Here is a 24,598-nt window from a genome sequence, read left to right as displayed (position 1 = left end):
TAGAGTGGTTGGAATTTTATTATTTCGAGAACGTTTCAAGGCAAGATTTCAAGACACGTTTCAAGACACGTAATTTTAGTTGACATCAGGAAATAAAACTGGATGAAATTTGTGTGGCAAACTGCCGCTAAGCAATTGTGCAACATTGATCAGGTACAATAACCAACATAACCTAAACCACTTGTAACATTCAGTACATCCCTGAAGTCACCTGCACTCTACTCCGTAGCTAGCGAGTCGTCGTGAAGCAAATTATGGCCCTATACCCGGGAATGCAGTGCGTCCCAGAAGCCACCAGATCTACATAGAGCTCCAAGGCCCCGAATGCACGGTGTCTACAGCCCTGCCATACTGAATACATAGGAGTGACTTCAAATAGCGTTCTTATTCTGTCGCGTGCATGGCGCACACAGTTTCGGTCTGTTATTACCCCGCTGTTGTTTTGTTCTTTCCTTAAGATTACGTGTGGTTTCCGCCAGGCCAACCTATGCAACGAGGACGACGCACCGCCTCCGGGCACCAAGAAAGCGCTAAACAAGGAGCCCAAGAAAAACTCTACATTTGAATTATATACAGCGCACTGGCATGAAATATGCATATATATATTACTTGCATAAGATATAGGGAACCTGCGCTGGGTAGGAGGTGCTCCGAAAATCGTACACTAAGCACCGCCTAGGGGAGCGGCGCAGAAACTTTTAGTAGTACGGAAGCAGACGATCCGCCCGTTACCGTGCGTGTATCAGCCTGCACGCGGGTTGCGCATGAGCTGTTTTAACATATTTTGTGCCGTGTTTTCCAGGGGAGAATGCAGCCGGTGGTTTCGCGGTATGGATCTGCGAATTGTTACCAAGACTTTCTACGAGAACATTTGACGGATGAAGGGCGGAAGCCGTGTACAGCAAGCTACGTGTATGACGTGGAGCTCCGCTGGGCTTCCGCAGCTCCGAGTTTGTGTTGCCCATCTCTGCAAGTAGACAGAAAGAAGCTCCTTTGAATGCAAAAAAAAACCCAGACGCAACTGACTTGCGCGCGGCGAGTTTTAGAGGGGCTTCCCCAACAACCCGTAACCAGCCTGCGTTGCTCGGGTCGGCTCGGGTGTTGGGAACTTTAGGCTTAGCACTGTGGCGGATATTTGATCGCCGCTATCTGTACAATTGGGAATGACAAACCCTAGCACAACGTCTTAACACACTATCATCCCCTTTCCCGCATGTGGAGCTTTATTTTCGCAATAAGTGCGTTTTGAGGCGATCGGTGACAGGCAGCTGCCGTGGCCTGTTTTAGGGGCGAAGCTCCTTAGGGCGTGGGTCTGTCCATCCTCGACGTATGTATGTAGCCACCTCTAGTTTAGTTCTAGGATTGTTTACTAGATGGCGTGGCTACCTCTAGTTCTTGGATTGTTTACTAGATGGAGGTACTTGCATATGATGAAAAGATGCCCTTGGATTGTTTACTAGATGGCGTGGCTACCTCTAGTTTAGTTCTTGGATTGTTTACTAGATGGCGGGGAGCGTTGTAATAAAATCCGTTCGCTGTTGGCGCGCGCTCGGAGTCGCCCGATGGATAAGGCTGCAGATGTGCGAGCCCGCGAGGCAGAAGCGCTCCGTGAAGCTGCGCGACGCCGCCGCCAAGATCCTGCCGTACGAGAGCGGGAGGCCGAAGCGTGTCGTCTGGCTGCGCGACGCCGGCGCCAAGATCCCAGCGTTCGAGAACGAGAGGCCCAAGCGTCACGGCAACGGCGCGAGGACCCTGCCGTACGCGACGCGGCACGGCTGCGGCGCGAAGAGGATCTCCAAAACGTCACAGAACGGGAAGCGGCGAGAAAGCGCGCGTATCGGCAGGCAGACCCCGATGCAGTGAGAGCTCGTGAGGCGTCTGCAAAACGCATCAGGCGAGCTCAGCCCCAAGGTGCCGACGCGCGGTTTAAGCGAGACTTTCTAGACGTTACGTTCGGACACAGATGTAGTGGGCGAACTTTCGCTGAAGAGTCACGGTTTTACCGATGATTTCCCCTCAGGAGCTTCGCCCACTTATCATCATTCACCCCGTGGATATGCTGTGAATTTTTTTATTCTTCCGCGCAGGTAGCGCCATCGTTCGGCCACTCACCACACTTTGTAGTCACGACGGAGCGATCTGGGAAAAAAAAAAAAGAGGAGGGTGTTTCGCACAGCAGTGGTATACTAAAAAAGGGCGTGCAGATTAGTAACACAACGACTTCGTTTAGCGCACTAAGGGCTGACCTCTCGAATAGCTCCACCGACGATCAAGCATCACAAGGCTTTACACAGTGGTACGTCGATGAGGAAAACAATGGAACGTATGCCGGACGGTGCATGTTTTTGACGGGTAACCACATGCAGCTACGGTGAAAAGCGACGGGAAAAACGTGCGTAACTCAATGAGTACAACAAACAGATAGCATGGGTGAAACGTTCAAGCGAAAAAAAGTTAATACACTGCTGCCAATGCTCTCCGTAGTCATTGGTCGTCACTGCCGCTCGATTGTAGGCCGCTGCTGACCGGCAAAAAAAAAAAACGAGCGACAGCGACGGCCCGTCGCCTGTCGCTGTCATCGATCTCGAGTGCCCGTGTATAATTTTTTAGCCTGTGGCTGTCGCACACACTATCTGCTAGCTGTACCCGATGAGTTGGGGTTTTATGTCGCTCGCCGCCGCATGCGATTACCCCTTCACCCCTCGCATTGTCCTCCAAAAACGCGCTGCATATCCTGGTGTTCAATGTGGGCTGCCATGGTGGGAAGTCTGGGCTGTGGATGTAATAAATATTCGTAAGCTCGTTGTTCTCCGCGCTCAGCCGCGCAAAAGTTCGCAACGTCAAGATTCGCTGCAACGAGAAGTCGGATTGCTTGCCTCGCCCGTCGCACCAACTGAATCCAGCGCTATCACCGCTCGACCTCGTGCGGTTTCGACGGAGAGGAGTAGAACGTAATATTCGCATCGAATCCTTCCTGATTGTGGCACTGGTAGACACAGGAATACCTTACTTTACATGGCTTTCTGCGGGGAACGTCGCGACAACAACCGTCGCCGCCGCTAGCGTTCGCAGCCACTTTAGTTTTGAGCGTCTGCTGCCGGTACTATCAAAAATAAAATGGCGCTCCCACTAGGGCGGCGCTACCTGTCAGTCAAAGCTCCAGCGCAGGATCCCTATAGGGAATGCTTTGCAGGAATTCATTGATTAACGCAGTCGCAGTGACAGGTAGCATGTACCCTCCATCCCTCCACCCCTTTGAGTTGGTAAGCGTTCTGGCAAAATTTACAGGCAAAGCTTAAAGCGGTCTGGTTAGTTTTTCAATTAGACTTGGGCAAACTGGGTTCTGTTTCAAAACTTAAGAACTATTGCTGGGAAAGGACTACATGTCCTATCTTGTAAAATCACGGCGCTCGATGAGATCTCTGCCCCTCAAGGTCAGAGAGCGAAAGAATGCCGCTTGAGCAAGAACGGACGTCAATAAGGTAGACAAGGACCATTGGCAGTTGATTGATTGATCGATGAATTAATTAATTAATTAATTAATTAATTAATAATTGATTGATTGATTGATTGATTGATTGATTGATTGATTGATTGATTGATTGATTGATTGATTGATTGATTGATTGATTGATTGATTGATTGATTGATTGATTGGTTGATTGATTGATTGTAGGGTTTAACGCGCCGACGCAATGCAGGCGATTAGGCGCGCGGTAGTGGAGGGATCCGGATTAATTTTGAGCACTTTGGGATCTTTAAAGTTCGCCGGAATCCCGTACGCACGGGCGTTTTTGCTTTTCGCGTCCATCAGAAAAGGCTGCCAGTTGCGGTCGGAGGTGTTCAAAGCGCGTCGTTTCCACTGTACTCTCAGCGGTCCCACCTTGACCAAGCTCTGCGGCTACCTCGGAGCTATGTGCAGCTGAACGAGTAACTATTCCAGGGTTAGCGTGCCGCTGTAGGTGACACAGACGTGTACAGTTGTTGCACAAAATTCAACACGACGACAGTATGGAGAGGAGGAGATATGTCTAGAGATAGCTGCGCTCTGGCTAAACGTGATTCAGTTTTCTGGTCTTTGGACGACATTGGCCCACTATTGTCTCGCTGTAGCTTCAGAAGGTAGCCATGCCAACTGTGTTCTTCTAAATCAATAATGTTTGCAGCTCTCGTTGAGCGCAACACACGCACACGTGACGCGAAGTTTAACGTGCATAAATTGAACCGTTGTCGCTGTTAAATTCACAAAAAATAGAACTGAAGAAAAGAAAAACTTTTCCTGCATGTGCGCCGCTTAGTGAAAGGAATTATGGTTATGTACCGTTTGATCACGGCGAGCGAAAATGATTGAGAACATACACGTATATGACATGCGCGTTTATCGATAATCGTGCAATTCAACGCCGAGTACATTTTGTAATTAGGATGATGGTCGAAAAACAAAGTCAGAAAAGAAAGAATTGCTAATTTCGAACACCAGGCGAGGAGATAACACGTTTTCTTCAACCTAGCGAAAGAACACTTTGGCGTTGAAGTGGATTTAGAGCAATAATGTTTGAAAGATAAAAAGGATACTGATAAAATTTGAAACATTTTTTTATTGCCCATCAAGCAGACGTACATAAAGGCACGCCTTCGCAGGAAAAGATAACAGAAACGCCTCCCTGCTTATTCAAAGGAAAATTCAATATTTCATTATCCCAGGAGACATCGGAACTTTGAAGAAGAAATTGTCCTTGCTTTTCGCCTTTTCTACTATCTAGTAAACCTGCATTAAATGGCCGTAGCTTATGCACAAGCCTCCGGACGCGTAGAACACGGGGCAATACAAGTATGGTGGTTTTTAATTTTTATCTCGTTTCGGCGCTGGCTAATATACATTTGAAAATTTTCGACATTAATTACTACGTGACTCCTCCGCGCGCTGTCCCTTGAGCTTCGCAGCGGGTACAAAATATACCCCCCCCCCCTCCCGGCTAGACGCCGGCCACACATTCTACGTGTCATTAGAGTGCATCGAATGCATCAAATCTTAGCAAAGAGCCTTCCTGAGCTGCTACTCTACAAACATCACTTGAAATAATTGAACTACCACGTGGGGTCTTTGAAAGGCCTAGATCATTCGACGTATCGCCACTAAAGTTTGACGCAAGGCATTTACAAACTACAGAAATAGAAACTAACCTTGGCATCGTGCCTCGCCGCCACTACGCTTGGCGACGAGGATAAAGACAAAACAGGGCACTCACGAGGCGACGAAAGAGAATGTGCGTCGTCCGTACTCTCTGGCTGCCACGCTATGCTAGAAATGAAACGGCTACCGTGTTCGCAAGCGGAGCCCGTGAAGGCAAGGCAAGGACCTTGACGACGCGGATTGTCTGGGCTGTCTAAAGAAGCAAAAAAAAAAAACACTCTCGCATAAGTTACTGGACGTTGTTCATTTACAAGCCTTACCTCATCAGTCAGCTCGAAATTTTTTCAGGTAAAAAAAAAAAAGGTTTCTGAAACGTTCGATACAACCAATGTGTCGTATGAAACAGAAGTAAGAAAAAATTCCCCCGCATTTCCCCGAGGGGGAGAATGTGAAAGTGCGAATGCACGGTTGTCGGCCCGCTTGCGGCGCTTGCGCTCGGCCCCCGCAGCCCACCCCCTCGCCGCCTTCTCTTCCATCTCTTCCATCGGGTTTGTAGTATCACGTGTACACCACGCAGTTATCAAGCCGCTATAACGCCGCTGAGTCGCCAACGCACGCCGCTGACGACGTAGTTTGAATGCGTTAAAGATATAAGGCGCGTCTAACACTGATATCACCGTCGCGTCTGTGGCTTGGTCGGTAGCGCGTCGCGCTGCGGCCCGCAAAGTCCTCGGATCGAAACCTGGCGCCGGATGCTGTTTTTTCTTTAAAGAGCACTGCGGACGCCGCCGCCGACGCCGGCGGTGGATGGTTTGGGGTCACTTATAAAGAGCATTCGCTCTTAAAACTGAAAAGTAGAAAACCGGGAGCACCCGACAGAGAATGTTCAGCCAGAAGGCGGTAGGCTTGATTGCGTGCGGCGGTTTCGAAGACGATAGTCTTTCTTGGGATACTTAAACCCAGAAATTTTGGTCTGTCCGTCTGTCTGTCTGTAACTCGATTCAGCCACCCGGCCAAAGTAAAATTCTTACTGCGCAATAGTCGTATATACTCACAGCCAAATGTAAACGTCTAGCCCGGTTTATATGTTCATTCTTGTCGACTTTGCTGAACACGAACAAGACATTACGCAAATAGGAGACAGGAAATTAGTACACAAGGGATATTTACAGTGTTCTTTTATTAAAAAAAGGGCCCATCTCCCCGCGAGGGGTACTCGAGTAAATGCGTCGCATAGGGGGTGCGTGTATTGCGTTAACGTTTAGTGTTTGGGGAGTTGGTGGTAGTGAATGCGTTGTATCAGCAGCTTCTTGACGTAGTTTGAATGAGTCAAGGATATAAGGCGCGTTCGTAGCCTTTCATTCTGTGTCGGTTTTGTGGCGCAGTGGGAAGAGCACCATGTACCTCGCATTCCGCCCACAGGTAGTGAATGCGTTGTATCAGCAGCTTCTTGGCGTAGTTTGAATGAGTCAAGGATATAAGGCGTGTTCGTAGCCTTCCATTCTGTGTCGGCTTTGTGGCGCCGTGGGTAGAGCACCATGTACCTTGCGTTCTGCCCGCAAGGTCGTGGGATAGAAACCAGGCACCGGTAAGTATTATTTTTTTATATAGTGTATGGGGAGGGGTGCGGACCTGTTGTTGAGAGCGAGGAGGGTAGCGTGATGCGGGAGAGGAGGAGTGGGGGAGAGGGCGCACCTGGAACGGCTGTTGCGGACGCCGAGGCACGCCAACGCCGACAACGCCGGGTGACATCTTGAGTTAAAGAAAAGCTCTGCATTTAAAATTCCTCGATGCCTGGTTTTTCGATAGCAAATGATATTCGACATCTACTCCAGAAAACTGCCGCCCGCTGTTGCCCACGCCACCTCCCGGCAGCATATGAGAAATCACGCGGCAACAGCAAAGAAAGGTTCCACTATTTAGGTTTCACGTTCTGCTTGGAACGCACGTGGAGCACGGCCAGGCGGTTCTATAAACCTTGAAGTCGGCCGCCTCGATTCATGCGCGTCCCCGCCGTACTGCAGCACTGGCATCGAGGAACCCGGCCTGTAGCAGTGGAACACGGTAAATTGAAATAGCCCTGAGGAAACACTAGTGTGTTCACCTTGGGATGTGCGCGACGGAACAGGAACAGCATGAGAGGGGAGCGGGAAAGCAAAAGGGGGCATTTCCTTAGCAAATGTCTACAAAGACTATCGTCTTTTGACGAAATTTGCGACGAAAGGAGCAGATGCGCGGCCAAATGTTTCTTATGGAGGTCATGGACAAGAATGACGGCGTGTCGTGATTTCGCCGCCTAGGCGGTCGGGGTCTTTAGGTTTCCTTTGTTAATTTTTATCCCCCCGCTGCGGCGCTCTTTGTACAAGCGGTGTACGTTGGTTGCTCTTAGTACCAACTAACAGCGGAGCTGTTGTAAATCAAGCCTGTTCGCAAGTATGCTCTAGGTCGTGGGTCACGGAGGAGTGAGAGCAAGTTCCCAAACCCACGGATAGAGGGCGCGATGGTCTCACCGCCGGTGGCATCGCAGAAACGGGTTCCGAGACCACCCAACAGAGGACGTAGTGGTCTCTCAGCGATGGTTCCTCAGCAATTGGCGGTGAGCGCGGCCACGGGCGGCGCTACGAAGCGGGCCTCCGTAACGTGGGCATAGGGATTCTCGCCTTTGTCGTCTGCTTCACTGGGGCTCGCTCTTCGTGCTGTTTCTTTCCGCTCGGTTCATTTTTGATGCTGGTCCGCACCAGAGTTTGCGTGTGCACAATTTTTTATCGCAATGAAAGGCTTAAAATCACATACACTAGCTCAAGGCATGAATAAAAGTATAGTTTTGGATATCACTATGGAACAAACATTCGCCTCATTCCTTGCGAAGCCGGTCCTATGCGGGGCGCGAAGATTCGGAGCTAGGCGTCAGCCTCTGCATTAGGCAATCTTTCGAACAAAGAGAACAGCCAGTTGCTAGTAACCGACTACAGGGAAAACACGAAACCAAACAAATTCCAAGCCTTTGGGACTGTAGGCTTTGGCAGAAGTCATTACTATTCGCCGTAATCATATGTAAGGTAAAACGGTTTTTACAGTTTGCCGAACGCTCGAAAGTATTGTGTCACATCACTTTACGTTGTCATGGCATGAAGGTATGCCGAAATGCACTATGGGCTGCAAAAACTGTAGGTTGAGTTTCAAATAACGCACCGTGTGTATAGGCACGTGTTGGTTTTGCACCAGGCTTCTAGCCAGCATTTAGGTTTATTGAGACAAGCGAGTCACGTATACTGTAAAGATACAGTAACACTATGTTTGTTCAGACCTGGAGGGATATTTTGGTACATTTTCCACAGCCATATCTTCCCAATATTCAGATATGCGGTAAATAAAAACTGCACTCAGGAGAAGAGCTGATTATTCGGGCGGTTCCTGAGACCATGAAAGCAGAGTAGGAGTAATTTTCTCAAACTCATAGAAGGCCATCCCGTGTAGACCCGGATTTCCTCTTTACGCTTGGAAGGTTTGGAAAACAATACAGAGCTGCGTGGAAATATTCATCGGTTTCGATTCTCGTAATATATGCACGTATACTAATTATTGCGTTTGTTAGCTAGTATATCACACCTTCAACACAGTGATAATGTCATGATTGTTTGGGTTAAGAGTCAGTTTGTTATGATAACGATGGTTACCATAGAAATTCGGAGCACAAAAGCTGCCTTCGAGTATTCTGGACAACGTTGTCTGGGGCGTGATCACGGTGGCGTAGCACAAATCTTGTCATTGTATTTGCATGTGTCTAAACAACGCACGCTGCGGATATGCGGCTTATTGCACGCAGCCATAACAAAAGCCGATTTTTGAAGAAGGGAATGTACGACGCACAGCAAAATAAGCACACGATCTTTATGAGCCTGCCGACCATCCCCAAACATTCTAACAAGACGTTTGTGACGGTGCAGAAAAATAATGCGCTGGACGCACGCGCGCCAGCCGGAATGCATGCCCGCACTTCCGCCCGCACGCACGCACGCCCACACGCACGCAGGCACACACACACACACACACACACACACACACACACACACACACACACACACAAACACACACACACACACACACACGCACACACACACACACACGCACGCCCACACGCACGCAGGCACACACACACACACACACACACACACACACGCACGCCCACACGCACGCAGGCACACACACACACACACACACACACACACACACACACACACACACACACACACAAAGGCCCACGCGCGCACGCGTAATAACGAAAGAAATAAAAGTCAGCCGCTTTATTTTCTGCTGTGCAGTAGGCGCGTAGAGGCCTGCTGCTTTGAACGCAGCATTTGACGGTTCAGTCTCCATAAGAAAATCTAAAAATACTGTAGGGAACCCTCCGCATTTTGAATATTTGTCGAAGAGATCTGAGCGCTGAACCTCGCGAATAAGCTAGAAAGGAGGGGTTACACAGGATCTTTTGACCAATGCTCTGAGGAAAGTTGTTCTCTGGTGCCCCTCACAAGCGAAGTGTAGCAGACGACAGCGGCGTGAGTCCCTAAGCCGAAGTTCAGAGCCAGGAGGCGCCGCTCAAATATCTCACCGGCAATAGCCGCAGCCGGGAGCCTCCTATTGCTGTAGTTTAGCTTGCCATTCGTTTGCGGGAACAGAATTGGCGCGGTGGCGGCATTGTTGTTCTCAGTCGAGCGCCCTTTGACGTTCGAGCCGACACAAAAGAACCACAGCTCAGTCTTTCAGCAGATTTCAAGGCGACTAGAACTGGGTTTATTTTCTTTAAACCGTGGACACATCAAGCTGCGTCTGCTTGATTTTCGGGTTTTAAAACGCCGAAGCTGCACATGGACTGTGAGGCGCGCCGGAGTGCAGGGCTCCGGACTAGTTTTGCCCCCCCCCCCCCGAGAACCTCTAACTTGCGCCGAAATCTTGATACAGAGGCTTTTTTGCTTTTCATACACACTAAACTTTTTAACACCCTTTAAGGTGCTAAAAGGGTGCACTCAACATTTTGCACCCTTTTTGCACCTTTTAGGGCCCAAAACATTGCTTTGGCATCCAATCATAAGGGTGCCACAAATTAAGGGGTGTAAATCTTAACATTTTTACACCCTTTAAGGTGCTAGAAGGGTGTACTGAACATTTTGCACCCTTTTTGCACCTTTCAAGCGCCCAAATATTGCTCGGGCACCCCACCTCGAGGGTGCCAAAATTCAGGGGGGTTAATCAACAGTTTTAAAGGGTGCTACGACCGTTAAAGGGGTGCTAAAAAGTATTTCTTCTTGATTGGGGTGTTACCACGGCACCCTATCGTTAGGGTGCCTCAAAGAATGGTGTGTGAATGCAAGCATGCAAATTTGCGCAAAAACAGGCTGAATGTTTAAACCGCACATTGCACTATTTCACCTTCCGTTGAGAGGTTTAAATATGAACTCTCCACATAGACCAGGGGAAATTCTCTAAAATTGCTGTTCGTAAATTGAACAAAACGTGCTGAATGTTTAAATTCCACTCTGCACTAATCTACTTCTTCGAGTGTATCACAAGGTTCGTTTCGATGTCTGGGTGCACGGGAAGGGAAGGCTACCAAATGCCTCTTGTAGTCCTATAAATAAAACTTTTACGCGAGGCATCGGTGTCCTCAACGAAATCGAATTTACCTAAGAAATTGTTGCCGTATTATTATGCCCCGGGCAAAAAGTCCAACAAGACTTTCTTGTTGGGCTCACAGCACGCCTGTGGGGCCAATACTAAGTTCTGTCAGCACTCTACCGTTCCAATAGCCTAGTCTTCCAACAGGAAGTTTAACCTTGATGGCGTTTGTGGGGCCAATAAGAAGCTCTGTCGGCACTCTATCGTCCCAACAGCGTAGTCTTCCAACAGGGAGTTTAACCGTGATGGCGTTTACCGGCTCGCCAACACGATCAGTGAACGCCCACAGACGCCTTGTTCGTAATCAGTGGCGCGAGCGCGCCATCAGACAGAACCGACAGACGCCCTGAAGGTGGTTTTTAGGGCCTAAACAGCAGCGTCTATGTCTGGCACAGACGCTAGACGTCAACGTTTGTGTTCTGAATTTTCCCTTCAATAAGTAACAGTCAGACGGACGATAACATAACGATGTGAAGATTTGCTTTGGCTCATACCACGGCAAGCACAATCGTTTGTAACTGCAGCCTCGGTTGCCCTTCGTCCACAACAAACTGAATCGGCTGTACAGCTTTCTTCGAGCGCGTGTATGCAGGGATTCTATTTTCCTTTTTTGCGCAGGCCGACGGGGGCGGTCGTGTAAAATCATTTTCGCTCGTCGCTGCCGTTCTGCCTACCTGTTTGCTGTACCTATTACGTCGCCGCCACCGCATGGTTCGGTCGCTTTCTAATAATCCCCACTTGTTACAAACTCAGAGGTTTTTGCACTGTTAGCAGTCGTTTTACACGACGGGTTTGATGCGCCTGACATGCCAGGAGTGACATCGCTTGTAGTATTAGCGCGACGTTGCTTGTTTGCAAGACGGTGCCGGACAAACAAGCGTTATCAACGCCATAATTCTAACGGCACATTCCATTTATTTCGTGGCTACCGTGGCTTGCGCAGGAAAGGTCGGGTTGACTGCGATAGCTTTTCTTGAGTCAAATAAGGGAGCTTTGGCTCAATCGCTTGCAGCGCTAGCAATGCGGCCTCGTCTGCAAGACCGGTGGGTGAGAAACAAGCGTTAGGACAGCCAAAATTTCAAAAATGCAGCATAAACTAGACACAAGCGACAATATTCGTTGACAACTTACGTAAGTATAGAGTTGTTTTAGGCGCCCCAAAAACCACTCGCCGAGATAGCTGAGTGGGAATAAAGAAAAAAAAAAGCCGAGATAGCTGAGTATTAACGCGTTCGTTTACTGTTTTGTAGGTCAATGGTTCGATTCCTCGTCGAACCTGTTTTTTTTAGGCGAGGGTATCATTAGCTCTTTTTTTTACGACCAGGGTAAGCGCCTGTTCCTTGCTTTTTATGATGATGATGATGATTAAAGGCCTCCCCTTTGAATCGGGGCAATGGCGTGCGCCATCTAGCCTATCTTAGTAGTTTGAATTTAAATTTAGTCCCTCAACTCGGATTTCTTTTTAATTCTGCCCTGCCGCTACCCTTGGCTGGGATGTTATTTGATCGACTTCCCTGCTTTTTTTCTACCAACTTTCTAGCCGCTGCTTAGTAATACCTACTGCTGACCAGTTATGCTTCCATCAATTGCGAATCCCAGTGCCTCAGGAAGTAGGACTTTCCCCCAATTCTATCCGGCTGAATCTTTTGGCATCCTGTTACTATGTGGTCAATTTTTTCTTTATCCCTGCCACATACAACACATGTCTCATCCTGGGACGAATATTTGCGCATGTAAGTTCGAGTTCTGAAGCAGCCAGCCCGCGCCTCAAAGAGCAATGCACTACCTTTATTGTTGTCATAAAAGTTCTCTTTCCAGATCTTTTTTTTGCTTGCTTTGTAGATTCCCAGCGATCCCTTCTGTTCCATCCTCTCTTTCCACATGAGCGTCTCTGTTTCCTTCACTTGCTTTTTAATTGCCACCCCCCCCCTCCTTGTTTATTTGCCGCGGTCAAAGTGTGTTTAGTCGCCAGCTTTCGCGTCCTCTTCCGCCATTGGGTGTCCACACTTTTAAGGTACATGTACATGTGCACTCTGTCTGCCCAGTTTTTCCCATCTAAATGTCTAAGCCGCTCCTCAAAACGTATCTTACTTTGCGCTTCCCTCGCCTCAAATGAAGCCCAACCCATATCGCCTTGTACCGCCTCATTTGTAGTCTTACTGTGAGCTCCCAGAGCTAATCTGCCGACTGCCTTTTGGTTAACCTCCAGTCTATCACGCCGACATTTACCGCCCTCTTCCTAAACCCAAAGTAGCTCGTTTTCTTGCGCCTTCTCTCTTGAGAAGCCCGCCGTGAAAACAAAACCAAAACAAACGTCAAAACATCTTTACAATATCAGTATATATGTCAAATACTTTATGTGTAATCACTTTTTGTGTTTAAAAACCTTAAATTTAAGTTATAAACACATTTCAGACTTTGAAAGCAGAAATATAATTACCAACATTACAGTCCTAACACAATTTTTGTCAAACATAGAGGTGCTGCATTTGAAGTCTGGCAACTATCTCTCACTTTTTGAGTGTTTTTTTTATGGCGTTTTGTGCCGAGTGGTCGCTGGCGTGATTTGATCAGTTTTATCTATTTCAAGCTTAAATCATAGTTATAAAAGCTTTATGGGTGATGTCTACCCTTTCAAGATACGCGTGTGGTGAACATGGGGACCCCGGATGAACGATCATCGCCGGATAAAATACTGCGCGTCAAAAGTGGATGACATTGCATCAGAACAAAGCGTGTTCGTGTGTCCGCGAGATGAAGACCACAGTGAAGGAGAATTGTACGTTGGAAACATCGTTTTTGCTCGGGTGAGTACGCATTTTTTATTATTCTGTATTTGGTGGGATCGAGTTCTGGTGTTTATGGGTCAGTAATTCGCTAGACCCCCATCTCGTTTGCTCTGAGAGCCTACGTGAGTTAGTATACTTGTTTGGCGCCCAGTCCGCCGTTTCCGCAGAAGTCAGCATCAATTTACGCTGAAGCTAGACCTTGGCTACGATGCTCGCGCTGTGGTACACGGCTGCTAATAATTTCACATCACGCAAGGCTCTTTAACACCGGGGCGTTTGTTTATGTGTCTCTCAAACAGTGCCTTTGCGGTTGCAGATCGCAGTCGCAATTTCGCGTGAGTGGCACAACGCTGTGATTAGTCCTCCCTCGTGAATACCCGCGGTATACCAAGAAATAACATGAACAGGAGGTTCCCTGGAAGTGCATGTGAAAAAGCGTACACTTAATTCCATGGCTGGCGTCTCGGAGGTGTTGCGAAATCTCCCCCCCTACACGAATTCCGTGCAGTGCCCTTCGCAGCTATTTATTGCTCGCGAGACCGGCGACCGTACGCCTCGCGGTCTTCGGGCCGCGATATGCGTGCCGTACTCGCTCGCCAACGCGCCCCGACAGCGTACGCGTCGACCGGGTGCTGACGGAGTTGTGCTGGAAGAAAAGCAGGCAAGAGATGAAGACGCAGGAGGTGTAGTTAAACAGATGAGAATTTACAAAGTGCAAGGGCGAGAAAATAGTATGCAAGGGCAGGAAACGGTGAGAGAGTTCGGGCCGCGCGCCAGCGAGCGAGTACGGCAATTTACGTACGGCAATTTACGAGCTTCACGAGTCCGGCACAAATATGACGACGCCCGTCAGAGAGTTCATATGCACGCATGTGGCCTCGCAGGGAGTTAGCATAGTCCCGGGGTAGTGGAGGAGATTTCACAACGCCTACGAGGCGCCTGCCGAAAATTGAGCCAATTCGCAAGTTCTCATTTTCGCAAAACCGCAGGCCATACAGAGACTAACAAGAAAGCTGTAGGCACTCACTCAACTCGATTTATATTGGAGAATTGAACGTGCAGATACAAGTCAGACATTGAAATGGAGGAGCCTCAACTATCCCACACCAGTTCCGATTGAAAGCAAGGGATACAGATGAGCTGCTAGCATGCATTCCATGCAAATTAGCTCAGCAGTGAGCTTTGCATATATCATGCATACCCCACTCACAGTATCTGCGGGTCTAATAAATACATTCTTACTGTGACCTAAATTTCACTTGGGGCGTTCCGGGAATGTTCTTATTAGTGCCTTGGAGGTTACTGTCTTTAAACGATTAAAAATCTACTTGACGTAAGCATTCATGCTTTGTGTGTGCTCTTCTTGTATTTCAACAAGTGTCAGCACACTCACAGGTTATGCACCTGCAGGTGCTGCTGCTGGATGTCCTGGGTCAGCTGCCTTCCAGTCCAGTTTCAAAGGCTTTGCCAGGGCCTCCCTTGGCCAACCGACACTGCACCTGCTGTACCCAAGTACTGCCTGGCCTTTAGTTGGTGCTCCGTACGCTTTGCCGCCAGGAATGGTCATTCATCCATCATCTGGCCGCTTGGACCACCCGTTCAGAAGTCAGCGCATTTGCTCGACACATCGGTCCAGGCACTGGTGCCATATCGGTGCACCCACCGATTATGTACTTTCAGGTTAGTTATTGCATGTTGTGGAACCTGCCATGATGTATACCTGTTAGCAGTGCTGTGGCCTCTGATTATTTGAAACATTTTCATGAAGCAGTGCTGTGCGTTTGGAGCGTGTCATTGCTTAGCAGAGATATTGAAGAGAATCTGGGGCCGATGACTAAAGGGCAAGAAGAGAATTTAACTGACTTTGAAGCAAGTATTCGTATGTAATCAAGCCAAGCAAACATTTAGGATCGTTCGATATGGTTTTGAACTTGCAATACAAACTGGTCTACTTCAGATCATACTGGTATTAATCATACTATACCGAAAAGTACATCCCGCAGTCTGTAGAATTCTTACAGCGCTTTTTTCGCAGTCTCTCATGACAGGCGCTATTCTCAATGGTTGAAAAATAGTCGAGGTAGCACCAATCTTTTAATCAGGAAACGATACTTCACCATTAAAGTTCCCTAACAAGCACCATATACAAGGTCGGGAAACATTTCATCCACTCTCAGGTCGCTAATTATTTATAAAATCACAATATCACATACGAGTATCACCACGGTTTTTACAAGGGTTACTTGAGAAACACAACTTTCAGGATTTGTTCACGATCTACATTGATCCATTGACGCAGGCTTACAAACTGCGGTAGTTTTTCTCCATTTTTAAAGCATTCAATCGCATTGCACACCACAGACTACTTCTCAAACTTCACCCTAATGTCCTCACTTGAGCGAAAAATTTTTATTCTTCTCAAATGCAGTTTACTTCTAATAACTATATACTTCTTTTGCTCGTGCCACTTTGTTGTCCCCCCAGGCAGGTTGCTTGGTCTTGTCTATCTTCCATGTTGCATATCCTCCCATGTAGGTCTATTTGCCCTAGGACGACGCCGGGCCCGCGTCACGGCGCACAAAAACGCCGATCTGCAGGCACAAATAAAGTTTACTCCAATCCAATCCAATGCAGGTGATGTTGTAATTTATCACACAATTTCTTTCAACTGCTACCGTCCATGCTTTCAATCTGATCTTAACACAATTAACTCCTGGTGCTGCAAATGGCTAATGTCGCTTATCCCTAAAACAAAGTGCATGACTTTAACGGTGGCAAGTCTCGAATTGTAAATACTTCATTAACAACAGCCTGATTACCTCTTGAGACAAAGGTGTTTTGGTAGGCCGGTAGGGGAGGGGGGATGGCATGGTGGATTTCAAAAGGTAGATCGATTGGGAAAATAAGACATGTGATTAATCTTTTCATTTGCACTCCAAAACTCGCTTTATTTCATATGTTTAACCCACTGCAGTGGCTAGGGTGGTGTGCTGTGGAGGCGAATGTCGGTTAGATACCGCTTGGTGTGGCCGCTTTGAGATGGAGGCAACACGTAAAGACGCCCTTGTTTTGAGATTTCGGTGCGCACAAAAATACCCAGGTGGTCAAAATTAATGCGAAGCCTCCCCCTACAGTGCTCCCCATATCCCAAGTGTAGCTTTGGCGTGTTAAACCACCGTTTTTTTTTCATGTTTGTGGTATATTACCAGCTGCTGTAGCAGGTGCAACATAAAGGTGAAATTATACATAATGTTTCCAAGCGCTAAATATAAAGGCCATATTGAAGTGTGTTTCTGGGTCTATCTCATAGCAGTAGTAAAAGGCAGGTTAAGAACGGCAATGGCTCATGTGGTGTAGTCCAGTGTTTGACGGAATGCCGTGTAGGCAGGTAAAATCATTATTGCAGTGATGAAACGTAGGTCACTGACCAAGTCAAGAAAGCCATTTAACGGTTTGGTGCTTGTTCACGGTGAGCATGTGTCGTGGAAAACGAAGCTATATATTGGGCATTACGCGGCGCAATGAGTTTGCATATATATGGTGCAGATTGCCATACATTATGTTGATAATGTTGGGCGTCGTCTGAACAATGAGGGACTCGAGCAGTAATCAAAAAATAGATTGCACTCAGTTGTCAGTAATTTTGTCTTGTTCCAGTCGACCACGTGTCCCGTCCTCTCACGGTGATCTGCCAGTGGACTTGTATTTGCGTAGCCCTTGTTCACTTCGTTCCAGTGCTGCGTTAATCTTCTGTGCAGATTGCCCGTTTCGCCAATGTACACCACTGATCTTCACTAGAGTTGCTGGATGGCGCTTCGAAATCTCCGGAGCGCGGCCGCCGGAAGTTCGAGCGCTCGTCCCGGAAGACAGGCAAATGGCGGCCGTTCCAGCATAGCGCATGCTACGTATGGGCTGGTTTCGCGCGCATTCTGCCAAAAATGCCTGCTTGTTGCGCTGTCAACTGCACAAGCAGACCAGAGAAGTCGTCTGGGAAGACGTTCCACTTGGAAGTATTACAATATTCTGTAAGACGTGCGTGATACGCAGCGAAACGCAAATGTCATATTAGTGTCGTTTTTAAGCTGTGGCTCTTGTTACGCAGATTCCATCGCTCTAAGCCGGATTTATACCGGCGTCGGGTGGTTATACCCTAGTTACACGTCGAAAGTAACTGCGGTTAAGTTTAACCGTGGTTACTAAACTTTAACCGCGGTTATCGCAAACTGCGGTTTTGGCTGTTACACACAAAATTGCAAGTTTGGTGACCGCGGTCACTTGATTGTGAGCGTAACGAAAATAAATTACCACACTTTTAACTTCACGATAAACAACAAAAGAGAAGCAGTGTAGACAAAAAAATATCGTTAAAGCAGTCACTTCTGACCCAAACGCAACGCACTCGCTCACGGCGAGGAGAGGGGCTTCCCCAACAGCTCGCAACCGGCTTGGTTTACTTAGGTCTGTTCGGTGTAGGGAACTTTCGGCTTAGCATCGTGGTAGATATTTGACCGCTGCTATCTCTATAACTGCGAATTACAATCCATAGCACAATTTTTCACTGCAATAACATCCATTTTCTCGCATGTGGAAGTTCTTTTTCCGCGATCAGAGTGATTTCGAAGAGCGGCGATAAGTTGTTGCTGCCTTGGTCTGGGCCGGTTCGGGCCGCTAGCAGTGCCGTGCGGGCAGGCGCGCGGGCGTGTTTGCAGGCACGGCCGACGCGCGCGCCGATCGTTTCCGAGTGCTGAAAACGCTTCAGGATTGCCTGCTATATCCATTTTTGGCGGACGACGCACGGAATTTACAAATTTAGCACGGCTTTTGTCGTAGTTGATCGGGCGGATCGGGAAACGAGCCGCTGCTGACTGGAAGTCGCGCTGATTGCGAGAGCGATGCGAAGAACGCAAGCGCGTCTTGGGGACAGCTTTGGGACGCCCGCTATTTGAGAACCTTCCTCTCTTCCGAACGCCAGGTGGTTTTTTTTTTCCGTCTCCGCTGATGCGCCGCCACTTGCGTCCGAACTGGTTTGTGCGATTTTGAGCACTGCGGCTGCGGAAACTGCGGTTAGCGTGACCGAACTGAGGTGGCCAAGCTCAGTTTGCGTTAACCATGGTTAGCGACGCAACCGCAGTTTCGTCTGTCGTGTAACGCAGAAACTTTGGTTTTGTATAACCACTGTTCGCTTAACCATGGTGAACTGTTCCGGTGTAACTAGGGTATTAAGAAGGGACAAATGGGCTCCATCCTCAGGCAGCAGGCTCTGCAGTGACCACTTTTCTGGCAACTGTTTTGACAGAACGGGCGCACGAACTCGGCTACAGCCTGACGCTGGGCCAACATTGTTTTATTTCTAGCAAAAATCCCTAGCATAAATTTCTAGCATAAATCCCATTCGAGCTGCGTCGTCTCCTCTCAAACCAAGACCCAAGTGACATTTTCGTTGTTCTTCGCAATTAAATTCTGCTTTATATTAACGTCGCATGTTTCGGTATAGCATAAGTTGCAATATGAACGCGATGTGTATAGCCAAAATGCAATAAAGTGAGAACAAAATGCCAAAATGCTCCAAAGGGGACGCTAAGCAGCGGTAGAGAAGCGTAGCAGACGCCCGACTTCCGGGACGAGCCGTTGAACTTCCGGTGGCCGTGCGCGCGCGCGGCCGCGACAGCGGCGAAGCGCCATCCAGCAACTAAGAGGAGATCAGTGATGTACACTGATTTGGATTCAGCGCATGGAATCTAATAAACAATACCCGGAAGCTTGGAGCGTTAGAGGGGGTCTCTCACACTGACAATTTCAGAACGCAGCTTGCTAGTGGGCACATGCACGATGTATGCACTGCGTTTCTTGAAAATGTGTGCGAGAGTTTCACCGATGTGTGGGACGTAGGTAATTGCTGCACATTTTGATGCAGTCCTTGTGGCTGCCTAAAGCATTATATTCAGAAAGAAGCAAAGAGGGCGAGTAGCAGGAATCCGCATTGACATTAGCAGGCAGAAGCGTCCACAAGGCCTGTGTCAAAACCTGCTGCAATTCTCGTCCTACTCATCAATCAGCTTTTGCACGCATTTTCAAGAAACACATTGTGCACATTGTGCACGTGCCCACTAGCAAGCTATGTTCTGACATTGTCAGCGTGAAAGACCCCCTCTCACACTTCAAGCTTCCAGGTGTTGTTTATGTTTTGAACGAAAAAAGGAAATTTAAAGGTAACACCTCCTTCCTTGCCAATTTCTGATGCCTGATTGCTCAATTTGTGGGGATAAGTTTAGCAGATTGCTCACATGTCTAACCTGTATTTGTGCTTGAGCAGTCAAACGCTGATGTTAGCAAGGAAGTAGGTGAAAATTGTAGTTTGATTGTAGTTGTGTGCAGATTACCTACATTGTGTTCATTCGTATAAAAGCAAAATTGAGGTAACCCTGCTAACTGTTCCGCATTGCAGCATTTTATTATGCAAACGTTAAGGAGTACAGCTGCTTGTTAAAGGTGAAATAAACACTGGTACAAAAAGAACAGCATCTACTAAACAGAAATATGTTCACAATCGCAGGATGCCAACGGTCCGCCTACCAACTTGTGTCCTGCATCGTTTCTGCTGGCTGGAGCGGCTCGTGGAGCATTTTCCAGCTTCTCAAAGTTCGTGGTCAAGCGCTCCCCCAAGTGAAAGATGCCGCAGAGGGATCTTTTGTTTTAATGCCACAATTTCACGTGCTCAGTAGCTAATTTACTCGTAAGGCTTTTTAAATATTCATCACCCAAGAGGGCATGTTACCTCGTCTTTGGTGGAATGTGTCTGCAATCAGGTTATCTGTGACAGAAACAAGTGGACCACGTCGTGAGAGCCATTGAGGCCTTGTTGATTGTGCATGCTTCTGAAATGACATTTTCATTCGGCTGAATACTTTCCAAATATTACGATTTGTGAACAAATTATGGTAAAAGTCATGATTAGTTGTACTACAATGCAGGAAGGAAATGCCAGCATACGTGTTAAGCGCCTCTGGCATTTCAGATCGTTGGCTGGTGAGCAATAAAACAAAACTGAAAATTTTTAAAGTAAAATCAAATATTCGTTGTCACTAGTGCATGACCATAGTAAAAGCTATCTAGTAACTAAATTTAGAATTAGACACGAAATGCCAAGAAAAATAGGGAAATAAACATGACAGCTTGATACAATAAACCAATTCGTAAAATTCCTCAATATCTATAAAGTGATGATTCAGGCAGGTTAGTTAAGGTGTCAGTGGGTTTACACACCCAACTTGCAGGGAAGCACATGAGCTCTCAATATTAACATGTTTTTAGTGAAGACCGTCTTTCTTCATTAAGCTGCTTTGCACATTGATGCCAGTCTGATAAATGTAGTCCTGAATTTTTGTTATGATCAATCTTTGTATGGGAACCATATATTTTTATATGATGTCGCTGTGTATGTCTGAAACTGTATCTAGTTAACAATTATGGTATATTTTGTGTGCCTAAAGGAATGCCTCATTGCATGTTTGGCCTATGTAGTGTTGAAAGCGGACATTTTGCTTCAAAGTGGAATGTCGGGCTAGCAACATGGTACTTCGCGTGCTGCTCACTTTCATTCATGCCATCATTCTTTATATTATCATTTAAAATTAAAAGCCAACCAATTTGCTGTCGTTTTAATTTTGTCACCTACTTTATACTTTCTTTTTTTTCAACTTTCTGTAAGGATTGACTATCCATATTTTTATGATACCAAGGCGTTGGACTGGGCTAGCTGGTACATGTTTGAATGGATGAAAAACCAAAGGAAAACCCAGGACACAGAAGAGAACGACGGGAAAAATTTGTGCCGTCATTCTGTTTTAACTGTTTCCTGTGTTACCACTGGTTTTTTATGCATTCAAACATTTTTTACGAGTTTGTTGAACAGTGATTAGTATAGGTGCTCAAACAATTTTTGGCTGCAAAGGCTCCCTGTAGCATTTATATAAGTGCTCTCTGCTCTTTTTTTGAGCCAATACCCCATCACCAGTCTTCATGAGGTGGTATTTTGTAGAAATGAAGTTGAAATAAATATTTGTTTGCATGGCTTTACATGTTTTTAAAGAATTTCTTGTTCATTCTTGTTTCTTTCAACCCTGTTTCAGAATCCTGCTTAAGGCATTTCCTCTGTTATTTTTTTTTCAGAACCAGGAAGGGTGCTCATCCTCGGTTCTTGCTGAAGCAGCAGTATCCATACTTCACACGTGAGCTCTGAACACACAGTAATTATGGTATGAAACATTCTACCAGTATAAGCTTGCTTTGTAGAGGTCATTGTAGATATCAAAGCTCTTGACAGTGTAGTCCAATGTCTGGTGTAACGCGCAATGTCTACAACTCGTAAAAATTAATTTTGTGGCTATAATGTTTGAGATTATTTTAAAATGCACGTCAACTACTATTAAGAATCGCTGTCTAAATTGGCAGCCATTTTCCTGGTGGATACAGAAAGTGAAAAACCGCATGTGTAGAGATTTCAGTGCACCTTAAATGTCCCAAATTTGCTAAAGCTAATCCAGAGCCCTCCCTTCGGTGCACTTCATATCCAATGTGCAGTTTTGCGTAAAAACAGTTAAAAATTGATGATCAATTTTAGCTTATTTTAATGTTTTTAAATGCAAATATTCCCAGTTTAAGCTGCCCTATTTAGAGTAAAATATTTTGTAACAATTATATAGCTACCAAAGGTTTACAGAAAAGCTTTTTGCTTTTGTTTATGCACCTTATCAAAAGAAAAATGTTGTTAAGCAAGGCAGAAGAAACCCAAATATGGAAATTAGCAAAATCTAAAGCTGCGGATAGACTGAATGTTTTGTAGGGAATCTTTTGCTGATTTCAGTTCTAGTCAACTCTAAAACAGTCTATAGACGTATAGTGCTTGCCGTGAGGCACCTCGTAATACTAGCCAAAACTAATGGGCCCTGGCTGTTGGATTTTCATTTGCAACAGTGACAAATGACCCCACATCCATCGGCAGGGACATAATGCAAGGCACCAAGGACAAGCTAGCCTCATGATAAAATAATGTTTTAGGAACAATGACATTACATTTCAACCATGGGCTTCACCAGGGAACTTATATGCATTGTTCTGTGATGTTTGAAGTTCTTGTTATTGCTATGTGGGGTCATTTAGTGTATGCTTATAAAACTCCCTATACCACCAAACCTTGCAAGTGCTGTACCATATGAATATTTTTTCGTAAAGCAAAAAGAATAATGCAAAAGAAAATAAATGGCTTGGGTACCCAACTTTTATGAGTAGATTATGAGCCGCAGTACGGAGGAAACTATGCATTTTGCATTTGGTCTTCGTTCATATTGAACTTTCCTGCTCAGCTCAAGAATAAGGCACTAAACATTGCAGGTAGCTACCGTGATTGGAAGTTTGATGCAATACTTAGAAGCCAAGGGTTTTAAGGTTCAAGGAAGTTTTGTGTGGTTGAAGTGTTGCACACCTAATTGCTTTCACTGCATAGCATGGTGATGCTGTGCAGTGAAGTTCGAAGGATGTGTACTGCAGTTCGGCAAAGTGAACATATTTTTTACGAAGTTTTGGATAATCAACTACCTCTAAAGTTATAACTCTGTACTGAGATGTGGCTCCTGACTCTTTAAATTGATGTTTTAACAATCGGTAACACAAGTTCAAGGAAATTATCAGCTGATGTTGAGCTTCAATGGAATGTCTCACAGAACCGAGCTTGGAAAGCACGAATGTTTCATACCATAATCGTGTGTCATATTGTGCAATATGTGGTTTCACACCTGCTGCGCCATTTATGAACCGAGGATGACGCACCCTTCTTGTACCCCTTTAGGTGGGTGCTTTTGCAGAAGATGCTCCTACAGATTGGGGTGCTAAGTAGCACCCTAGGATACTTTTACGGCTCAAAGGGTGTTATAAGTCACCCGTCTTCTGGGGTGCTTCACAAAGGGTGCTCCTGCGGCGACAGAATCCAAGCACCCTAAAGGGTGTAAAATATTCAGTTTTTAGGGTGCTCCTGCGGCGACAAGCTGAAGCACCTTTTTGGGCGTAACAATTTTTAGTGTGTATATATAAAAAATTCAGCCGCCGCGGCTTCAATCGACCCTGCGACCTCGTTCTCAGCAGCACAACGCCTTAGCCACTGCTCCAATGCGGCAGGTATGTCTGAGTATGGTACGCTAGAGTGTAGATAGCCATTGGTAAATTTATCGGCTTGCAACAGGTGGAAAAGCTTGTGTTTGAAAGGATCAGAAAAAAACTAGTGTTGTATTTTTTGAATAGACGTGACAATTAAAAGCCCGGCCTTTAGTTTTGGAATAAAAGATTTTGCGGCTAAAATAGTACATTTCCAAGCAACCCCCGTAATACGCTCGAAGTTTGGTGTGTCACGCCCATTGCAATAATTCTGCGCAAGAGTTTGAACATCAGCTCTGTATATCAGAAGAATGGCGATAATAATAGACGTTTAGTGGAATTAGATTTTATTGCCGACCCATTTGAAAAGCTTACTTTGAATAAATATGAACGTTACTAAGAACTGTGAAAATTGGGTGCAATATTTGGCAGCGCAGTATGCTTCACGAGAATTGTAACAGTCTTGCGGCCGGATGATTGGTTGTATTTTTCTCTCATAACTTCGTAAAGTTACCAGTTACAATAGAAAAATAGAGTGTCTGTTTTGGTTACCTATAAAACTATGTGCTTAAGTTGAACTGCAGCTGCTGTAGCACATGCACCGTTCCAGGCATTTGACAGAGGAAAGTGTTTCATACATTAATAGCAGCGCAGTATATGTTGACAAGGATTAACAAATACATGCTCTCAGAAAGAACGTATAAGGCAGAAACGTGTTCCTTGGAACAACTGCAAGAGTAAATACGAGTAAAGAAATGACTAACTACGACAAATTAACTGCTAACTTTTTGGCGACATCATTCTGTAATTCAATACCACAAACCAATAAATCATCTTCTTCAGTTCAGCTATT

The 24,598-nt window shown here is 46.4% G+C and overlaps 1 long non-coding RNA gene across 1 annotated transcript; it reads left to right on the top strand.

Annotated features, from left to right (window-relative positions):
• Window positions 1-13,389: 13,389 nt before the first annotated feature.
• On the top strand, window positions 13,390-21,604 carry LOC144173554 (uncharacterized). The gene is made up of 3 exons (XR_013323315.1): window positions 13,390-13,617; window positions 15,010-15,279; window positions 20,153-21,604. It is a non-coding gene; the product is annotated as an uncharacterized LOC144173554 (long non-coding RNA).
• The last annotated feature ends 2,994 nt before the right edge of the window (window positions 21,605-24,598 follow it).

Source organism: Haemaphysalis longicornis, unplaced genomic scaffold (assembly GCF_048455015.1).
Source record: "Haemaphysalis longicornis isolate Haplotype H1 unplaced genomic scaffold, Haemaphysalis longicornis Haplotype H1 scaffold_3, whole genome shotgun sequence".
Taxonomy (NCBI): domain Eukaryota; kingdom Metazoa; phylum Arthropoda; class Arachnida; order Ixodida; family Ixodidae; genus Haemaphysalis; species Haemaphysalis longicornis.
This window is presented reverse-complemented; position numbering and strand designations above follow the sequence as displayed.